Source organism: Gavialis gangeticus, unplaced genomic scaffold, assembly GCF_001723915.1.
Source record: "Gavialis gangeticus isolate Ggan-Ray unplaced genomic scaffold, GavGan_comp1, whole genome shotgun sequence".
Classification (NCBI taxonomy): Eukaryota; Metazoa; Chordata; order Crocodylia; family Gavialidae; genus Gavialis; species Gavialis gangeticus.
In genome coordinates, this window is record NW_017729033.1 from 28,179,329 (window position 1) to 28,185,026 (window position 5,698).

General features: G+C 55.2%; 1 protein-coding gene across 7 annotated transcripts in view; it reads right to left on the reverse strand.

The window, feature by feature from the left end:
- The window catches only part of TBC1D14 (TBC1 domain family member 14), a 153,143-nt gene extending 152,606 nt beyond the window's left edge, over positions 1-537 (reverse strand). The window contains exon 1 of one of the 7 annotated variants that reach the window (XM_019526212.1): positions 463-506. The gene's annotated coding sequence lies outside the window, so the exon portion shown is untranslated. Of the gene's footprint in view, positions 1-51; positions 144-370; positions 414-462 lie in introns of those variants that run through there. The other 6 variants (XM_019526207.1, XM_019526210.1, XM_019526205.1 and 3 more) reach the window with 6 other exon arrangements.
- Positions 538-5,698: the final 5,161 nt, after the last annotated feature.

Here is a 5,698-nt window from a genome sequence, read left to right on the forward strand (position 1 = left end):
ACGCAGAGCAGCCCAACCCCGCGGCCCGACCCGGGCCCCTGCAAGACTCACCCGCGCGGCTCCATGCCCCGCACCGGAGAGGGGGGGCGGCTCCGCAGCAGACCCCGCAGGTGTCGGCTGTTCCCGGGACTCCTGCGTTCTACCCCCCGCGGCTGTTCCAGCTGCTGGCCCGCCCCCTCCGCGGCGAGAGCAGCCCCGCCCTCCCCGCTGCCCGCTGTTCCACCTGCGGTCACCCCGCCCCCGCCCCGCGGCCCCTCCTTCAGTTCTGCCGCCGCTGTTCGCTCTTGCAGCCACTCCCCCCCCTCCGCGGCTGGGAGCTGACTAGCCCCGCCCGCTGGAGGTAAACGGACCAATGGAGAACGAGACGGACCCAGGGGCGACCGGTTTAAACTGAGGGGGGAAGCGGAGCTCCCTGGCGGCGACGGCGGCGCTGGGAGGCTGGTCCGCCATCGGCTTCCGTACCTGTTCGGGGCTCCCTAACGCCATTTTGAATCGCTCCGGGAGCAAGGGGAGGCCAATCAAGCTGCCGAGTGCATCGATCGGGACGGGGGCGGGGCTTGCCTCCTCGTCCCGCCCCCATAGAGCTCCTTGTTCAGTGGTAGAGGAAAGCGGGTGCGGCACCATCCATCTAGGGACAACAAGGCAAAGGTGGGGACCTGGAGCCCAAATGTAGGACACCACACCCCACAAGGGGCCCGTGTAGCCAACTCATGAGTTTTGGTATTGAACTCAAAAGTCTATGCTTTGGGAATTAAAATAGAAAAAGAAAATCTTTCACACACACACACATATATATATACACACACACACATGTATGTATATATTTACACACACACACGTGTATGTGTGTGTGTATATATATATATATATACACACACGTATGTATACACACACACACACACACACACACACACACACACACACACACACACACACTAGCAAAGTGCCCATCAAGAATGACGGGGGGGGGGCAGCAGGGACAGAGCGCCTCCACCCACCGCCCCATGCTGGCACCACTGCATCCAGCCACGTGCAACACCCCCATCCCACTCTGTGTTCAGCTCCGTGCGCCCCCCTACACCTCAGACACACACCCACCCAGGCATACACACACACCCACCCACCCAGCTCCCCACATGGGAGGCATGGCCACAGCATGCTGCACAGGGAGCAGGCAAGGGGGTACACCCATACTGCAGCTGTGTGCTGCAGCCAGTGGGCACTGCCCGTGCCTCCCTGCCTGCTCTCCTTGCAGCACCCTACAGCCGCGTGCCCCGATCCGCCCCCCTCCCCGTGCCCACAGCACCAGGAGCACCTGCCAGCTGTAGGGTGGGTGTAGCGCAGGGAAGGGGCATGCAAGGCACAGAGAGTGCCCACTGCCTGTAACATGCAGTGTGGGGCATGCCCCCCCATGCCCGCTACCTACGTGGCACCCTGCGGCCATGCCCCTCTGTGCAGGGAGCACCCACCAGCTGTGGGCTGCGGAGGGGGCATGGCGCATCGGGGTGGGTGCACAGCCACAGGCAGCCCCAACAGGAGCAGGCAGCCACAGAGCGGGGTGTGCTCCTCAGGCCCGCTCACCACGCGGCACCCTGCGGCCACGTGCCACACCCCTCCCATGTTTTGGTGCACCTGGCATGGGGGGGCATGGCTGCAGGGTGCATTGCAGGGAGTGGGTAGGGGAACATGTCCCGCCCTGCAGCCGTGTGCTGCAGCCAGCAGCCACTGCCCACACCTCTCGCGGGACCCTGCGGTCACACACTATGCCCCTCAGCACAGCCACGCACCACACACCCCTGCCCATGGTCACAAGCCACGTCCTTTATGGTCGCAAGCCATGCCCCCGCACAGCTAGTACCCGCAGCAGGGAGCGCCTCTGCCTCCACCTGTCAGTCTATCTGTCCTAAGGCTGCAGGCCGTGCATGAACAGTTGTCCCAGAGCTTTATGGACAGACAGACAGAAATGGTAAGGCTTTTATAATATTAGAATATATAAACACACACTTACATACATACATACACACACGCACATATATACACACACTTACACACATGCACATATAGGAAATCTCATGATTTTTGTCATTACTTTTAAAGTCTACACTTTGGGAATGTGAAAAACTTAGCTCTTTCTTTTATATATATTATATTAAAAGAAGAGTGTGTATGTATGTGTGTGTATACACACACACACACACACACACACACACACACACACGCCAATTGCCCGTCAGGAATGACAGGGGGATTGGACAGGGATGGAGCCCCATGCCCCGCACCCGTGTCCTGGCCTGCTCTCCCTTTCCCTCCTGCTACTCAGTGTCCAAGCCCATTCCTCCCTTCCCTGCCGCAGAGGAGGACCAGGCCCAAGGCTGGGGAGAAACCCAGTGGCAGCGGGGGGATGGGAGGCGCATGCTTAGGGCTGACAAAGGTGAGAGGGGAAGATGAGGCTGAGTGGGACCAGGACTGGGACGGGGACGGGGGGAGTAGGAGGGGGAGGCCTGCTCCTCCCCTTCCGTGCTGCTGCCACATCGGGCCAGGCCCACTGCTCCCCGCCCCCCTGCATTGGGCCAGCTTCTCCCCCAGCTCAGGCTCGATCCTCCTCCCTGCCTCGGGCCCAATTCCACGCCTCCTCTCCCCTACCCTCATCGGCTCAGAGCCTGCTCTTCCCATCCCCACCACTGCCACCAGGTCAGCTTGGGCCCGCTGCTTCCGCCTCCATGGCAGCCCAGATCCTCCCCACCCTCAGGCCCAGTCCTGCCTCGCATCAAGCCCAGGCCCACTTCTCCCCTCCCCACCCCCACCACCGTGGTGCACCCACTATTCATAGTTTCATAGTTTCTAGGGTTGGAAGGGACCTGAGCAGATCATCTAGTCCGACCCCCTGCCATGGCAGGAAAGAGTACTGGGGTCAAACGACCCCAGCAAGGTGTACATCTAGCCTCCTCGTAAAGACCTCCAGGACAGGAGCCAGCACCACTTCTGTTGGAAGTTGGTCCAGATCCTAGCCAACCTGACCGTGAAGTAGCACCTCCTGATATCTAGCCTGGATGATGGGAACAGGGAAGGGAGGGGCAGGCTGAGGCCAGAGCTCTTCATAAGATCTGTTCTCTTGTCCAGCTGCGGTATCGCACTGGTGGCTCATGTTCATCTTGTGGTCAATCATGACCCCCAAGTCTCTTTCGGTCCTGGTGCTAGCGAGTGTAGCATTGCTGAGCCTATAAGTGTGATGTGGGGTATTTTTTTCCCCCAAGGTGGAGCACCTTGCATTTCTCTGTATTGTATGCCATCAGGTTTTCATCTGCCCACCTTGCAACCCTATCGAGGTCGGCCTGGATCACCAGCCTGTGGTATGGATACTCTTCCCCCAGATATGGTGTTGTCAGTGAACTTAGCCAGTCCACTTCTGACACCACTGTCCAGATCATTTATAAAGACATTAAAGAGTACAGAATGGAGCCTTGGGGGACACCAGTAGTCACCAAGTGCCATGTTGATTCAGTTCCATCAACTACCAGTCCCTGGGTCTGACCTTGGAGCCAGTTCCCTGCCATCAGACTGTGGAGTAGTCAAGGCCTCAATTGCCCAATTTTTCCATGAGGACACCATGGGACACCAGGTCAAAGGCTTTTTTTAAAGTCCAAATACATTATATCAACCTCTTCCTTTTCTCCAGGTGATACATCACCTGGTCATAGAAGGAAATGATTCCCAAGATGGCTGGGTGACTGGGCCCAGGCCCTGCTATTGCAAGCCTGACATCCTCTAATCTGGTTCCTGTACTGCTCTTTGTGATAATGAGACATGGTTATGTTGGTACAGCTGAGCTCACTGATGAGCACAGAGCTGGGAAAATTGTGTCAGTCCCAGAGGCAGACTCAGCAAGTGTGGTGTGACTGGTCCCACATTTGATGTTCAGCTGAAGGAGTTGGAAAAACTGGTACTCATACTGGTGTGAGTACCTGGTGCTGACAGCCTCAGCTGGTATGAGGGACCACAAGAAAACTAGGTGAAAACATACAGGAAGCAAAATCTTGGGATTCTTTTTCTAAAATTTGTAAAACAGTCACACTTATAAAATGCTATCAGAGTTACCCCTACTTATTTTGCAGCTAACCTTCCCTGAAGGTCAGTCCACTATCCACCACCAATGGATTCACTGGGTAGCAGTACAGCTCTGGTGCCAAGCAGTCACAGACCAAGCAGTGACAGCACCACCAGGATGTGGTGGGGACAGCAGATGGCTATGTTTTCTGTCCTGAGAAGACACATATATCCTCTGATGGTGCTCTGGCTTGTACAGGCGAGTACAGGTCAGCACTATAATAAGCCTGCCCAGCCCCCAGCCATGTCTTACAAGTCCTGAACAGGGGAGCGGGCAGAAGAAGATGTCAGAATCTCAACAGTGGCAAAAGCATACAAAGACTGCAGCAGAACCTGATTTCCAGTTGTCTTGACTTCCTTGCCATTGATGTGCAGCAGCTTCTCCATGATAAAAGAAATCACACATAGGCATCTTCTATGGCTTCTCCAGCACATTCTTCAAGTCATTTGGTGACCAGCTAGTGACGCTGGGGAGCAAGATTGTAAGGTCTGGAAGCTCCTAGTCATGAACTAGCTCAAACAGCTGTTACAAGAAGATCATCTAGCACTTGAAGCCAGGATTGTGATTCAGCAGCTGTGACTGCCACTAAGCAGCCCTCTTCAGGATCCACTCTGCTAACTCCACGTGGGGAGGGGGCTGGAAAAGGTACCCTAAACTGAGTCTGGCTACCTTTTTCCTGACTAAATAACCACATCCTATGGGGTCACCTTTACTGCGGTCAAAATCAACAAAGACACACAATCAATTTCAGGACCCGGAACATCAGGACCCTCACAAACAATCCTAATGGTGAACACCCAGAGCACAGCACTGCAATGGTGGCTTGAGAACTCAGGTGATACAACACTGACACTGCTGCACTGAGTGAGAGCTGGTAAGCAGGAAATGGCACTACTTCACAGTCATGGTGGCTAGGATCCGGAACCAACTTCCAAGAGAAGTGGTGCTCGCTCCTACCCTGGGGGTCTTTAAGAGGAGGCTAGATGAACACCTTGCTGGGGTCGTTTGACCCCAGTACTCTTTCCTGCCATGGCAGGGGGTCGGACTACTCAGGTTGGATCTACTCAGGTCCCTTCCAACCCTACCATCTATGAAACTATGAAGAGACTTAAGCCTCTAAAACAGAACCATTGGCAAGGAAGGACTGTGAAAGGTCAACTCCAACAGAACTGTCCTTTTGACCAAATGCACAGAACATAGATTCAGCATCACCAACACCTTGTTCCACCAGAAAAATGGGCACAAGACATTATGTCAACATCCATGGTCCAAGCATTGGCAATTGATTGACAACATCATTGTTCATACCTGGGATCACAAAGATATCTATATCATAGTTTCTAGGGTCGGAAGGGACCTGAGCAGATCATCTAGTCCGACGCCCTGCCATTGCAGGAAGAGCACTGGGGTCAAATGACCCCAGCAAGGTGGTCATCCAACCTCCTCTTAAAAACCCCCAGGGTGGGAGCCTGCACCACCTCACTTGGAAGCTGGTTCCAGACTCTAGCCGCCCTGACCGTGAAGTAGCGCCTCCTGATGTCCAACTTAAACCTTCCCTCCGCCAGCTTGTGACCATTGTTCCTGGTCACTCCT